Below are 17,367 nucleotides of genomic sequence, written 5' to 3'. Positions count from 1 at the left end.
ACCTGAATATACATTTACCCAAAGAAGATATTCAAATGGCCAACAGGTACATGAAAAGGTGTTCAACATCACTAATCATCAGGGAAATGGAAGTTTAAACCACAATGAATTATTACTTCACACCCATTAGAATGACTATTATCAAAAAGAGAAGAGATAGCAAGTATTGCTAAGGATGTGGAAGAAAGAGAATCTTTGTTCACTATTGGTGGGAATGCAAATTGGTGCAGCTACTATGCAAAACAGTATTGAGCTTCCTCAAAATAAATTAAAAATAGAACTATTATATGATCCAGCAATTCCACTTCTAGGTGCACATCTGAAGGAAATGAAATCACTATCTTGAAAAGATATCCACACCCTCATGCTCACTGCAGCATTATTTACAATAGCTAAGACATGGAAGCAACCTAAGAGTCTACTGGCAGATAGGTAAAGCATTTTTAATGTAAATAATGGACTATTATTTAGCCATAAGAAATAAGAAATTTCTGCCATTTGTGAAAACAAATGAAATGATGATATTATACTATGGAAATAAATCAGATAAAGAAAGAAAACTACTATATGATCTCGCTTATATATGGAATGTTGAAAAAAATAGTCATGAAAACAGAGATTAGAATGGTGATTTCTGGGACAGTGGGATAGGGGGAAATAGGTGAAAGTGGTCAAAGGCTACAAGCTTCCAGTTATAAGATGAGTAAGCTCTGGGGATGTAAGCTACATCACGGTGACTATAATTGACAATATAGTAATGTATACTTAAAAGTTGCTAAGGAGGAAGATCTTAGAAATTGTTACCATACACACACATAAATTATAACTATGTGAGATTATGGATGTGTTAGCTAACCATATTGTGGTAATCATTTCACAATATATGCATACATCAAATTGTCTTGATGTATACTTTAAACTTTATATACTTTAAACTTACACAATTTATATGTCAATTATATCTAATAAAGCAGGGGAAAAAAAGAATAAAAATTCTGAGAGTTTTTAGTATAACCTAGCAAACACAGCTCTTTCCATAAAGCTGGGAAAGCAAAGGCTAACTCTGAGACTAAATACACAGCTGGGAGAAAGGAGGAATATAGTGATATATGCTTAGATTGAAACAGATGTCAGACGGCTGTCTACCTAAAAGTGCCCTTGGCGCAACACTCCTCTTGGGATCCACTAAATGCTTCCTCAGTGCTACAAATGAATAATTCATGGCCTCAACTTCCCCTCACAGTCAACATGAAAGTGGAAAGGGCTTTGAAAGTTCATTGGTTAGTGAATAATGTCATTACTCACAAATGCACCAGTGAGCAAATACATGTAAAACACCAGCAGGTGATGGACCAACTCAGTATTACCCAATAGAAATATTAATACAGGCCACATATATAATTTTAAATGATGTGGTATATGCATTTAAAAACAAGTGACATTAATTTTAATAATATTTAATCCAACATATTCAAAAGATTACAATTACAACATGGAATGGATATAAAAGTTATTAATAAGATACTGTACATTCTTTATTCCAAACTGTTTTTGAAATCCTGTGTTTATCTTATACTCACCAAATATCTCTACTCAGACTGGCCACATTTCAAGTGCTCAAAGCCCACATATGTCTGTATTAGAAAGTGCATGTCTAACTTGTACTTACCCTAAGTTGTTGGTTTACTGAATTTATATTAATTTTTGAAAGTCATATTTCATTTACATAGCTCTTGTGTTCTTTGTGAAAAAGAAATATGGAAACAATATTTAAACCTGATCATTAGATTTATTTTTAATTAATTAATTAATTAAATTTAAAAAAATTAATGTTTATTTATTTTTGAGACAGAGAGAGGGACATAGCATGAGTGGAGGATGGACAGAGAGAAAGAGAGGTAGACAGAGTCCAAAGCAGGCTCCAGACTCTGAGCTGTCAGCACAGAACCCGACACAGGGCTCAAACTCACAAACTGTAATGTCATGACCTGAGCCGAAGCTGGATGCTTAACTGAACATCCCAGGAGCCCTAATAAAATAAATTTTTTAAATAAATTTTCTTTTTTGTCAATGCCTAACCTGAGAAGGTGAGAAGGTGAGAAGGATAAAGTGAATGCCATAAAATGATAGCTAAAAGAGATACTCATAAAGCCATAAAATTTAAAAAGTATGAAATCATACAAATAGCTTTTTAAAAATACAAATAACACAGATGGACAGTTACAGAGTTTTAAAACATGGAAAATAAGTATGGATTATTTAATACAAATAGTAAATTGTGCTATAAATAAATATAAGATAAAATTAAAGAAACTGAAATGATTCTTCACTGATGTTGCTAAAAATGACTATGAGGAGGTATTTCATCATATTTCACTTTTCAAAGTATCAATATAGTATTTACAGGAGAGTAAAAACTGCCTTGAATTATGTGTAAACACACACACACACACACACACACACACACATTTTACTAAACCTTAAATCTTTTGGTCGAATTATCTCAGAAAAATTTTGTTTGGAGTTTGCCTATAAAAAATACTGGAAGTCTCTAATTGAACTCATATATAACAGGGTGGCTGGATGGCACAAATATAAATATTATTTGGAGAAAAAAATTAACAAACCTTGAAAACCAATTATAAATTCAGAGAAAGTGCAAAACATTATTATAAAACATTATGAATTATGAATTAAATATCACTGTTTTTATAGGTGAATTTCTTAAATTTCACTAAAATTTATAACAGATTGTATTTCATATATGTTAATAATGGTAGTGGCACCAAGAAATCTCTTAAAATTAATATGTATAGGAAATGATGTTCAATTTTTAGACAACTTCTCTTAAATTAACATTGTGCTCTATTAATATTATTGACATTTAGTTGTGTTACTTATCTAGTAAATATTTAGTTGTATCGTTAATTTCAGTTATATACACATTGGTCACATTTATAATTTTATTGGTTCCATATCTGCTGTCTCATAGATTAATCTGTGATACCTGAAAAAAAGAGATCCTATTAAGAATATCCTGGTCTATGTATCATTTTCTAGGTAGCACGGACATGACTGAACATCTGTAGTCACAGCGGTATTATTAAGTTAGAAACTGAACTCAATCCCCAACTTTATGCATGATACAGGACCAAAGTTACTTTTGACTTTACCTCCAATGTAGCTAAACTAGTATTGTTAATATGTTAACATGTCTTCTAAACCAATTTGTTCTTGAAAGATACAGTAGAGAAAAGAACTCCCTGTTCCAAGAAAGCTCAACAACACTTAGTCTTTACTTTTTTTAAGTTTATTTATTTTTAATTTTTTTAAACGTTTATTTTTGAGAGATGACAGAGACAAAGCATGAGGAGGGGGAGGGGCAGAGAGAGAGGGAGACACAGAATCGGAGCTGTCAGCACAGAGCCTGACGCGGGGCTCGAACCCACCGACCCTGAGATCATAACCTGAGCCAAAGTCAGTTGCTTAACTGACGGAGCCACCCAGGCACCCCTATTTATTTATTTTGAGAGAGAGACAGAGTGAGCAGGTAAAGGGCAGAGAGTCACCTAAATGCCCCAACAACAGTCTTTAAAAGTAGGTTCTAGAGGGGCGACTGAGTGGCTCAGTCGGTTGAGCATCCAACTGCTGCTTAGGTCATGATCTGGCGATTTGTGAGTCAGTGTGTGAGTCGGTTTGTGAGTTCAAGCCCCAAGTTCCAGTCTTTGCTGACAGCTCAGAGCCTGGAGCCTGCTTCAGATTCTGTGTCTCCCTCTCTCTCTGCCCCTCCCCTGCTCACACTCTGACTCTCTCTGTCTTTCAATAATAAATAAACATTAAAAAAAAATAAGTAGGTTCTAGAGAATATTGTTCTTATGACAGGAAGAACCTGACCTTATATAGTAAATTGGTGAAAGACTATATGATTATAAGATAAAGCATTTTAGTAAATAGAGCCTTGAAAGAAGTATCCTCTTTCCTACTATATCAGCTACCAAAGGAGGACAGGACTATGAGAACCACATATTTTATACTGCTCAAGTAATAGTAGGAGGGCAGTATTTCAGTGTCTAAAATACACTTGATAATTACTCTAATTATAGTCATTCACTCATGTACCTCATCTGTATATATACAAAAATTAAAAAAAGAAGTTAAATGTTTATAATAGAATCTATTTTAGTGATAATGTCCCCCAATCTTTCTAGCCAAAACAGAAGTTCCTTGACATACTAAAAAGTCCTAAATATACTTGCTTTGAACATCACATTTTATTTTCCTCAGTTTGCATTCAGGAATTTTAACAAAATTTGCACACGCCAAATTTCCATGTATATCTAGGCACTAAATATAGACTCCAAAAAATGCACTTTTAGGAAAATGCCACAAAATACAGTTAAATTTACTTGCTTGTCTTTGGACTACTACTGAAAAAATATGTATTAAGCAGAAAGTTCTGTTTCTTCTAGGCATAAAGGGTTGAAAGGCATTTTACAAAAATGACAATACAATTTATTACAAGCAGATAAAAACATATTTTTTCGTGTGTATTATACAGCTATGCCAATCTCAATGTAGCCTACTACTCTGCAAACTGAAGATTTCATAAATGCTTATTGCACTAAATTGGGGGCAAATTCAAGCCTGGGGTGTGTTATTTTCTTCTTAATATTCATTCAACACATTCATTTTTAGTTACGAAACACATTAAGAGTTGTGAATGAGACTATCCGTCCTCAAAGAGATTACAATCTAATTATGCATGAGATAAATGTAAAACCAAAGATGAGAAACCCTAAAAAATCATAATGATAAACAGGCAAAGAGTATTTTGGAGCTTACAATCTGTTGATCAACCTTCAGTCTTAACTTGTCTGAGTCTCCAAGAATAGCACTTCTTTAAAAAAAAATATGTTCATTTTTGAAAGAGAGAGAGAGTGTGTGTGTGGGTGAGGGAGGGGCAGAGAGAGAGAGAGAGAGAGAGAGAGAGAATCTGAGGCAGGTTCCAGGCTCTGAGCTGTCAGTACAGAGCCAGACCCATAAACTACAAGATCATGACCTGAGCCAAAGTCAGGTGCTTAACTAATTGAGCCACTCAGGCGGCCCCAAGAAGAGCACTTCTTAAATACAAAATATACCTCGGATTAATCTGTTCTTCTCAAAAAAAAAAAAAAAAAAAAAAACAAGCATAACCAATATTTAATCTTCTGCATCTTCACTTTAGTACATAGGTTAATTTGCCAGTTTGTACTCAACAAATCAACTAGGGCTATTTATGGTATCAGTGGGACAAAACATTTATTTACAATTAGGATATCATACTCACTTTAAAAAATAGGTCCACAAATTGGACAAGGAAATGATCATAGGGACTGAGATTTATAAGTTCAATTAAATATATTTATTTCATTTGTTCTGAAGATTGAAGAAAAAGTAGGAAAAGCAGGTTTATGAAGTAGAGTTAATCACTATCTAATAAAGGATGTCTCCAACTTTGAGAGTTCAACTTAAAAGTTTTAAAACATTAGTCATGTTAAAAAGTAACCATTCTGAAACTCATCACTAGTTATAGAAAATGAGTATGACCAACAATTATAAAGTCTAGGTGGTCATATATGGAGACATATACATACACACACACATTACATACCATTTCTGATTATCAAAAAGATATGTACAGGACATTACACTAAGTAATAAGAGAACTAAAAAAATAAAGATAAGATCTGCCCCTGAAAGAATTTGCAATCTGATGAAAGCAGTAATTTGCAAGAGATTTTACTAATGCAAAATAATCAAAGGCAGGTGCTAAATACTTGATAGAGACAGAAGCGTCTAAGTCTTAAAGCAAGACACATAAATTAAAATTATCTTCAAGAAAAAGTCTCAGGGAAGTATCTTACACTTAAGTTACACTTTTAAGGACTGCAAATATTACATAAATAGTTAGGAGGAAGCAATAGTGAGTGAGCAAGATTATGAGAAAAGTAACAAAGATAGTGAATACCCAAGTCTGGCTAGAATGGAAGATGCATAGGGATGGAGATAGCCTTGGAATGTCAAAGTTCTTGAAAATTATTCCTAAATTAATATGAAACCACAGAGAAGAGAAGTGATAGAAGAAAATAATTTTTTCAGGAAAATTCTTTTTTTTTAATTTTTTTTTTACATTTATTTATTTTTGAGAGACAGAGCACAAGCAGGGGAGGGTCAGAGAGGGAGACACAGAACTCGAAGCAGACTCCAGGCTCTGAGCTGTGAGCACAGAGCCTGATGCGGGCTCGAACCCACAACCATGAGATCATGACCTGAGCCAAAGTTGGACGCTTAACCTATTGAGCCACCCAGGTGCCCCCAGGGAAATTCTTTTGACTATATATCATTTGGTCTAGAGATACCACAGATGTCATTGCAGTGATGAGGACAACGCAGAGCTGAGGCACCAGAACATAGTGATAATTAGCACCAGATGGAACAGATCAGCTAGGCAGTAGAAATAGATACCAATTTATAACCATTGTATTTTGAATTATAGGCCTATTAAAAGCTAGGCACTGTAGCAAGTTTAATCATTTAATAACCATTTAATTAGATCTGCCTGAAGCCTATGTTGCAAGTTTCTGTGATCTCCACTTTGTGGATAGGGAAAATTAAGTGTTGATAACTTGCTAAAGTCACCAGGCTAGCAAATAATGGAGTTGAGATGAAAAGTGGAAAACCATATTCTAAAATCTGTTCCCTTAACAATTTACAGAATGATAAAATACCTCTGAAAATGAAAGTGATGGAAAAAGTGAAATTGTAATTCATTTGAGGAAGATTGTCTTCAGAAGATAAGAATGATTACCTTGATAAAACACATAGGGTGAAGAATGTGAGGCTCCTTGAAGCACACCCAGGTAAAAGTCACTAACTGGACTTCCAATTAATGTTTAACTGGTAAAGAATAAGACTTTTGTTGTGATATATCGAGAATGAAAGTTACAATTGTCCTAAGTGCCCCCTCTTCTCCATACTTTCTCCATGTGAAAAGATATTGGACAAATATTTCAAAAATATTTATTGGAAGGGTCCCCAACTTATTGGTGAGCCTGTGGTGTCCACATGTGTCTGATGGGTTCCTTAAGGCATAAGGAGTTATGAACCTTTACATAAAAGTTAGCCATTCTCACTGCAGATATGTTCAAAACTGTGAACTCACCCCTACCATTTGAAAGACAGAGACAGGAGCTCAAGGGCTGCTGGGAATCAAGTTTACACTCACAGATAATCTTAGGTTTTTCTCACTACTAATAAAGAGTTCAAGCAAGCAAAATGAGTAAACTTTTATGTAGACCTTTCCTCTCTCCCACCTATGCTAATGTCAACACATTTCACACCAGCCTTTACTAATTTTATCTATCATGTACATATGATAACTTCCTTTCCATCTGAACTATAACAAAGATCATTTTAATAGCCAAGGAATTTTAGGATTCACAGAGACATGATATTTGGTTTACTACTTCTCTGAGAATGTTCTATGTGCATTAGAAAAGTGTGAGAATTTCTCTTTGAAGTATGTTTCTAGGGTTTCTCAGTCATCATCAGCAGGGACCAGTAAAGTTGTTGCAGACACAACCTAAAAGTGATGGTATACTCCTACTAAAGAACAAGTCTTAGAAATCTCACATGCCTAACTCTTAGGGTCAGTGCTATAATAATAAATGGTTGGCTACGTGGGTATTAAAAGTAAATCTGATTTGTAGGTTTTGCCAATTTCTAGCTATCACGATAGCCAATTTCTAGCTAGGAATGGGATATCACTAACTCAGAGTTGGGAAGCAATATGCACAGCTGGCTCTAATGATTGACACCACTGGGGTCTTAATATGTTCATCCTAATGAACTGACGCTCCTGTGTCCAGAGGACAACTCTCCCCTGTGGGAAGGCTCAGGTGCAGCTAGCTGCCTTTTCACCCCATAATTTCCAAGTTACTCAGAAATTTCTGAATTTGGGACTAAGTTTCAATAAATACCTCTTAACAATTGGTTATGTTTACCTAAGCATTTGCTAAAATAATCCAAGGAAACTTGGTAAAATATATTAATCATATGTTTCAATTTTTTAAAATAAGTCTATGTGAGTCCTTAAATTATGTCTAATTATTAAATATGGGAAATTGAAAACAATTAGTTTAGAATTATTGGCAAAACTATACCATGTGAGTATAAAGTAAGACAAAGGGTGCTAACAGGACTTGTTCAGAGGCAAATGGAAATAATTATGAACTATTCAATCCTTAGACCTGAGTTAGGCTTAAAATTGGGGGCAACCAAAACAGCACCAGGAATGAAGCACTAAATATTATTATCAGGATTGTCTTATGAGCAGAGCTAATGTCTTAAATATAATACTCATGAATCTTAAGGGTCCATCTAGTGGGATTAATTAATCAGAGTTTACATATGACAGTAATTAAAAATCACCAAGACAAAAAGATGTAAGAATCCTACTTTAATAAAGAAAAGAGGAAGAGGAAGGCAATGGAGGTTATTTGTGGACAGGAGAAATTTAAAATGACTAATTCTTACAGAAAAATCTGAAAGTCTTAGATTTTGAGTGGGTTTTTTTCATCCAAAGACCACAAACTGGCTCTGGTAGTTGAGGAAGTTAAGAACAAAAGCCTACATGAATGATTTCTCAAGTTATGGACTGGGCTGTTAGTAATGTGTTGTACTGTAAATGAGGACACCCTCTGAATTTAGAGAACTAGGAATATAATGTCTAGGAAGGAAAAAAGGTTTTCTGATTAGTAAAATGACACTTCTGCTAAAGAGAGGGAGAGAAAGTCACATTGCAGAGTTTTTACGTTCAGTATTTTTAGTCTCTCAACAATCTTGAAAGTTAATATACTTTACTTGTGCTGAGAAGAAAACAAGCTCAGAGGAATAAATTTCTTAAAGTTACACAGCCTGTCTGTTCAATGCTAAAGTCTATGCAACCCAATCAATGATTATGTAGTGAAAAAAACAAACAACAAACAAAACACACACAAGGACTTGTTCTGGACAGCAGGAAAAAAAATTATCATTTATAGAGATTGAAAAGAGTGATCATTTCTTAATAATTTGATAAATGAAGGACACAAATACTCAAACGTATTTTAGTTCTTCATTAATACTGAAGGGTGAGGACCCAAAATAGTCACTTGTTTAGTACAGCACTTTCATCAATTTGGGGCAATGTAAAAATAGGTTCTGAGGTTAGGATGGGTGAGATGAAGAAGTAGACAACTCTGCTTATGAAAGAAATAGGGTTTATTTTTTCTAAAAGAAAAGATATAAAGAAACTCAAGAAAATTTAAGAGTTAGGAACTAACATCTGGCATTCCTATAGCCAGAAATGTCAGATGGCATTTTAGAGCAATGAGGTTTAATATTCCATTTTATACTGTCCCTGCTATTACTTCCAAGCCAGCCTTCAGTAAAAGTTCATTAAAAATAGTTTTTGGGGCACCTGGGTGGCTCAGTTGGTGGAGCATCTGACTTGGGGGCTCAGGTCATGACCTCACAGATCATGAGTTCAAGCTCTGCATCAGGATTGCTTCTGTCAGCACAAAGCCTGCTTCAGATCCTCTGTCCCCCTCTCTGCCCCTCCCCTCCTTGCGTGCTCTCTCAAATATAAATAAACATTTAAAAAATATATTAAAAATAGTTTTTGGTTACTGAAACTCTGGGGGAAATGAAGGAATCTAAAAAAGTGTTTGGGCTGGGTTTTTTTGTTGTTGTTTTTGTTTAATACTCACAACAATTTCTTTAAGGAACAGAGAGAATAACATGTAGGAAGCAGGTCAGATTGGACTAATTATGATAAGGTGAGCCCCTGAGAAACTCACCAAAATATTAGAAGAAACTTTCCATAGTATATAGCCAGGGAATTCAAAATATCACCTTACAACACTAAAGCAAAGAGTGATCTCAGAAAGCTGGAAAGCACAGAGATAGCTGGACTACTGTTGATTCACAAACTAGCCCCACACACTTAGGGCAAGAACAGACTAAAGAAAGAAGTAGATTAGTCTAGATTTCTAGATTGATATGTGGCAGTTTTAATAATTAAGGGAAATTACAAGGCTTGTCTTGAGTGGCCACAAAACAAGATCTCTGCACCCGCCCACCAAGTCTTAAAACTTATGTAGCAGCCTTCACTCAGTTCAGTCATATGAACCATCCACATAGTCTCAAGGCTATGTCCTTGGAACAGCTCCCATTGTGGGAACAGTGAGGAAAAGGACATTCCAAAGACTGTGGTGGGAGTGAGGAGCTCTGACTGCCCAGGTCCAGCTCATAGATCAACTGACCTTTATGTTCTTTTGGTTACTTTCTCCAACAGCTACACAAGAAAAAAGCTTGACCTAAGATTATTCTCAGTGTTGGAAAGGAATTTCTGAAAGATAGGATTAATTTTACCTAGCTTTCAGGCAGCAGCCCAGTTATCAAGGGAGCTGATGCTGTTTCCAATGCTGCTTCATTTGCTAGTCTACAGAAGTGAGATCATAAGAAAATTGCTTTTATCATAAATATCACATCTCATACATTTAATTTTTTCCAGTCAGAAATCCATAGTATTCCATAAAAGTTTAATAATATATCATTTCAGAAATAGGATAATAAAGATATATTACTCCTTTTGCCAGAAAAAGCAAATTCTTAAAAATACTGGCAATGGATGTTTCTGAGTATTGCTCATAGAAACTGAGGAAAACAAATTTTAAAGTCTGGAAACCAAAAACTATTCTGTAACATGCATTTCTAAAATCTGTAATTAAAAATAAATGGAATTGTTATTTAGTAAAAGGGCAGCTATTTTTTATTGATGAGGTTTCTCTTTTTTGGAACACTCCCAGGGCAAACAAACTTCGGATTGAATTAATGACTAATCCAATGAAATTAATACAATCCTGTAAGTCACATGAAGTACAGGTCCAAAGAACAGATGGTTGAATATATCTGTAAAACCACCCTGACAAACTACAGACAAAGACCTAATGAAAACTATTAAAATAATTCATATATGAGGCAAACATCTGCTCTTTTATTGCTAGAGCAATAAGTAACAGAACAGCGACGGAGTCAATTTTACCCCCCCAATAATCACTGCATTGTTTAAATTTTGACATTAACCAGATGCTTAAAGAAGAATCCATAATTAAAAAAAAAAATAGGGATTTTCCTTTGTGAAAATTTTAAATAAATTAAAAGAATAAGACAATAAAGTGCCCATTAATTTTCTCATTTGTATACTTTCCAAACATTCACAATGCTATATTTTATACACATTATCCACAAAGCAAAGTAGTTTTACATTCTTATCACTGTAAAAGTGTTTCATCTTTCACAGAGCCTACTTTACCACTCTTTATGCAGCTGATGTGCAGATACCAGTGTCTATTTATGGATATCATGTTTGGTCTATTTGGTCAAAGAGGATAAGTTGTTTAAAATTTCTAAATGAATTCCAGAGGGATTTATTTTCAAAGGAAAGATTAAAAATTTAAAGTAATTAATTATATGTTAAGTACAATTACTTATACAGTCTTATCCCTTTACACAAGCTCTTTAAAATCCTGATTAATTTATATGAATTTAAAACTATGCAGAAGTAACATCTCATTGCATATATTAAGTACAACTGAAATCAAATACAGAATTTTTATTCAAATGTGTTACCATTTTCTATGATAAATATAAATCTGGGTAAAAGGAAAGAATTTAGAGTATATTGAGACAATTTGACATAAGCTGTTATTTGGTTATTTACATGAGGGGCATTGTCCATGCCTCACCACACCTATGATTTCTATTCTATCAAATGTTGAGGGTCAAATATTAAACTGCATAATTATAGCTTTCAATTAAAATTTCTTTTAGTACAATTCAGACCAATTAGTAGGATTCTAGAAGATTATCAAAACTTGTAAGTTATATTATAACTAAAATTTACCTAACTTTTTCCACATGGCTAATAATTCACTATGGCAAAATAACATATGTATTATGCCTATTAGCCCAATGAAACAAAATGTTTATATATAACAACTGTTTTCCAAAGATGTTCAATTGTTTACTTTTTTTATGACCTAAATTCCATTCACTAGAGTTAATTGTATGATATAATATTACAGAAATAGGGTTTTAATAGAAGTCCAAATAACTTAATAATTAAGGATTGATTATTTTAGGATGGATAAGTAGTTGTTTCTTTCACATATTGTTCATAAATACAGTGCTACAGGGAGAAAAATAACTTTCTAATACTGCTTAAGAATACACTCAGTGATACTCAGGATCACAAATTCAGAAAAGATATTTTGATAAATCAATATCTCATTCTATTGGTTAGTCATGTTTCATATTTCAAATTTCATAGGCTATGAGACTATCTTATGATAAATAAGTAAAAAGAATATTGAAATTGATTTTTTAGCTCATTCTACTCAAACATATTTATCCCTCAAATGCGAGACAAAAAAAAAAAGATCCAAAATTTTCTACTGTTATTATGAACGTGCATTAAAAAAGTGAATGTTTAAATAGACTGAAAATTCAACCAGATTTGTTCTAAATTGCTGTATTTTGTCAATTATGATTCAATATGCTATAGATTTTTCTGTATTTAAAAAAAGAATAAATTATATTTAAAATTTTAGAGATATAATGTATTACTCTATACATTTTTAACACAGAGATCTTTCTATACTGTCATTAATTTTAATTAGTCTTTCAATTAATAATAATACCACAATCTTTTAAAAACTTGGATAAACATGGGTTTTCTACATAATGAAAACAAAATTCCAAAATATTTTTTCTTAAATTTTTTTGGATCTTATTAAAATGGTTAGTGTTCTGGGGTGCCTGGATGGCTCATTAGGTTAAGCGACCGACCTAAGCTCAGGTCATGATTAGAAGGCTCATGAGTTCAAGCCCCGCGTGGGAATCTGTGCTAACAGCTTGGAGCCTGGAGCCTGCTTCAGATTCTGTGTGTCCCTCTCTCTCTGACCCTCCCCTGATCACACTCTGTCTCTCTCCCTCAAGAATAAATAAATATTAAAAATAAAAATAAATGGTTAGTGTTCCAAATTTACCAACAGTATCTTGAAAATGGTTTTCAATTTTTATTTCTATTTAAATTTTTTTTAACGTTTATTTATTTTTGAGACAGAGAGAGACAGAGCATGAACGGGGGAGGGTCAGAGAGAGGGAGACACAGAATCCGAAACAGGCTCCAGGCTCTGAGCTGTCAGCACAGAGCCCCACGCGGGGCTCAAACTCACGGACCGCGAGATCATGACCTGAGCCGAAGTTGGCTGCTTAACCGACTGAGGCACCCAGGCGCCCCTGATTTTCAATTTTTAAACATTCAGTCTTACCCTGTAAATGGTCTGTAGTGCTCTGACTAGATGTAAGAAAATATATTTAAATAGTGCTAATTCCTAAAGAGGCATACAGCATACTTTTTATGATTTAACCAAATCCAGGAATGGGCCCAAGCAATTCAGAATTGTCATTAACACTTTTCACTTCTCTTTGCTCTGTATCATTTGCTGGTCTGATTAGAACTTTCCATAGCTAACTAACCATATGAGTAAGGGAAATAAGTATGACTAATATCAATAAACAGTCATGAATAAAATAAAGCATCAGTAAATATATTCACCAGGCTGTGATGGGGCTCATGTAAGGTAATGTATGTAAAAGTACTTAAGAAACTGTGAAGCAATATATAAATGTAATGTATTATTATTATATGCTCCTGACAGTCCACCAGGAGAATGGCAGCAAAATGTATTACAAAATGATATTCTTAGAAGACAATGAATGAATGTGATAACCTAAAGCTGATTCCCAGGTGTCTCTGTATTTGAAACACTAAGCAAAATGAGCAACCTGAAAAAATCATTTGGAGAAAACTCACAGACATTCCAGACTTCTCTCTCATTGTAAAGAACTTGTGCCTTTACTTTGTCACAGTATATGAGAATTTTATGTGTCTTTTAAAAAAGGTTTTATACAGTTAAAAACAAGTCCAATATAGGGAATCAGAAATCTAGAACCTGGCCCTAGTTTTGTTTCTAGTTTATTGCATAGCTACAAGGGTTCTTAATCTCTTAAACCTCAGGCTTTACATTATAAATGTATCTAAATGCCTCTGTCAGAAGGTTTGATAAAATATCTGAGCATCTACCATTGATCATGGTATGTAATCTATTTAAATATGCATGTTAAAATAATTAAAAAACATTTCTCCTTCCTTATCAGCCTGTATTAACCAATGTTGCATTAGCATTTATTCACCAATTTCACTGGTTTATTATGCCCACTTGCTCACACACTGCACAACTGCCTACATTTCTCCTAACCATTTTTGGAAGTCTGTGGTTATCTTGATTGACTGCACTATAAATGCAAGGACCTGAGCCCTCAATAACCAGGTTCGGTTTTTGTTTGTTTTTTAAAGTTTATTTGTTTATTTTGAGAGAGGGGTGTCAGGAGGGGCAAAGAGAGAGGGACAGAGAGAATCCCAAGCAGGTTCCACACTGTCAGCAAGGAGGCTGATGCAGGGCTCAAACTTACAAACCATGAGATATGACCTGAGTCAAAACCAGGAGTCAGAGGCTTAACCACCTGAGCCAAACAGGGGCCCCACAGGTATGTTTTTATGTCCCTCTGGTCAGGGAGGGCAACGTCGTGTACTTAACAGCATTTTTTCCAAACTCCACTCTTCCAAAACCATGGACTCAGCCACTTCCCACTTCACTTTCAGGAGATGACACTCTGAAAAGCTACTTTACAGAGAAAATTTTTCTTGTACTGTCATTTCCTCTTTCTCTTGACTTAGATTTGTCTGATCATTCTACCTGTGTCAACATCACAGTTCCTCAAATGATATTTGAAGAATCAGATTTTTCTTACTGCCAATCCATCATAGGCTATATTTTTTAAAATATTTAAGAAAAGTGAGTAACTAGAAAAATAAAGTAAACCACAGGTATAAAATGCAAGACAAAATGTTTATGATCAGATTCAACTAATGTAAATTGACTATCTAATTGCTATAAACTTTCTCAATCTTTATCCTCAATTTCTTTACATCTGCATCCACAAAAGAGTAAAAATCTGTTGAACCAGTACCAGTTCTTAGATCTGAGTTGAGTAACATTTATGAGTGTGTGGTTTCTCCCATCTTTTCAGAGACCTTGATATATTAATTATCTTCTCTCCTGCATCCTTTTTCTCCTCTATTGGCTTCTCATTAGCATTCAGGTATCCTCATACTTCTCCCTTCAAGATATCATTGTATATAGCTCAGCTCCAATTTTCAGCAAAACACTGTGGCAGAGCACTCTATAGTAACTATCAGACTGCCCTCTCTTTCACCTCCCTCTGCAGTTTCCTGTCATCCAGCTTCCATCTCATTCAATCCACCAAAACTACTCGTGCCAAGCTTACAAGTATCCAGAGATGATTTTATCATCCCCATGGGATTTTGGCAACATTTGGAGACATTTTGGTTGTCACAACAAAGGGATGCTGCTGGCATCTAGTGGGTAGAGGCCAGGGATGCTGCTAAATGTCCTACAATGCAAAGGATGGCAAGCAACCCCCAAAACAAAGGAATATCCAATTCAAAAATGGGTAGAGATTGGGAAAACTGTTGTAAAATCAAGACCCATGTTCCAATTCTTGTATAGTGTCAAATACTCTCAACTTCCACATTCAGAGGCCTGGTTGGCAGTATCGTATTTTCCGAGATCAACTCATACACTGGGCCCTAGATGACAAAGAGCTGGGAGAAAAAATACATGTTTCCCTTTGCTCTTCTATTTCCTTTCCATCTTAGGGTTTTCCTCTAATTAGTGTTCAGATGGTGAGTAAATGAAATTGATGAAGTTCAACTGTACTCTCACAAACCAGATACATATTTCCTCAATCCTTCTATACCTAGCACACTGAAATGTTCTAAAATCATGAACCTCTTCTCTATCATACTATTTAATTAATATACATATATATTATTTACATGTTTATTTATATAAATGAATATGTACATTAAATATATATATACAATTTACATGTTTATTCATATTATTTGCATCTCCCATTCCCTTGTGAAAAGATAAACTCTTAAAAAGCATAACTGAATATGTCATACTCATTGTTTTTTGTTTTGTCCCCCTTTACTGTCTGTCACATGGTAGGTGCTAAATAACTATTTATACAATATTAATGCTTAGACAGCATTCTTTCCCACTGTTGCTACCTCTGTCCTGACAGGATTCATCATCTCTTTTACCTTATCATGTTCTTCCTGTTCAGAAGGGATTTCCCAAAAAGCACTACCCTTTCCAGTGCACACTTTGCCCATGTTTACCTCCGTGCAAAGCATGAGGATTTTGGGGTGACAAGATAGTGCTACATTCCCTCCATTCCTCACTGAACTGAGCCATAATGTGTTCTAGAGAAATAGAGAAAATTCATTGCTCTCTAGCACAGTCAGAACAAGACCCTGAGTTCAAGTTGAAATTATGTAGTCTTCCTTCCTCTTATAGTCTCTTTCTCTACCACCCTCCCTTTTATTTGCCCTAAACAGTATGTTTAGAAAACATTCTCATACACTTCATATAAATTATTTATGCAAATGGTCACTGGCAGCCAGCTCAAGCTGAACCACAACCATCTCCAAGAGAGGATATATTCAATTTTATTCTTGCTTATATTTTCTGATTGTTTTAAATGTCCTCAATCAGAACAATCAGAAATATGTCCTCAGTTGAATAAATATTAAAGTGTATGTGCAACCAACAGAAGCAAAAACATTTTTAGATCTTTTACATATATTAAACTACCATTTCCATTTATTGGAATCACTTACACTGGGAGAATGGATCCTGAACAGAGTATATGGGTCCTTGACTGAAACACAAAGATGTAACATATATATTCCCTCTTACAAATAGTCTGTGAAAAAAACTATTTAATAAAAATAAATGACAATGCTCCCAGGAACTATACCTAGTTAATTTAAAAAGCATATTTTTTTCTGATATTCTGAAGCATTACTCTCATGTCACCCACTCCAGAATGTTCACTAATTATGTATTCTTAAGAAGTTAAAGACCAAACTGAGAACCAAAAATTGTTATCATTATCCACCACGGAACCTCTGTATATCATTTATAATATGAAGAAATCTGATTTTTCTATCATAAGACGACATTTTATAAACTAAGTTGTAGGTTTTCAGGAAAAAATAGCTCTCAACTGCTTAAATTGTATTTGTATTGTTATTTGTTAATATTGTGCTCCTTCACAACTAGTAGA

The sequence above is a fragment of the Panthera leo genome, chromosome A1, assembly GCF_018350215.1.
Source record: "Panthera leo isolate Ple1 chromosome A1, P.leo_Ple1_pat1.1, whole genome shotgun sequence".
NCBI lineage: Eukaryota > Metazoa > Chordata > Mammalia > Carnivora > Felidae > Panthera > Panthera leo.
This window is presented reverse-complemented; position numbering follows the sequence as displayed.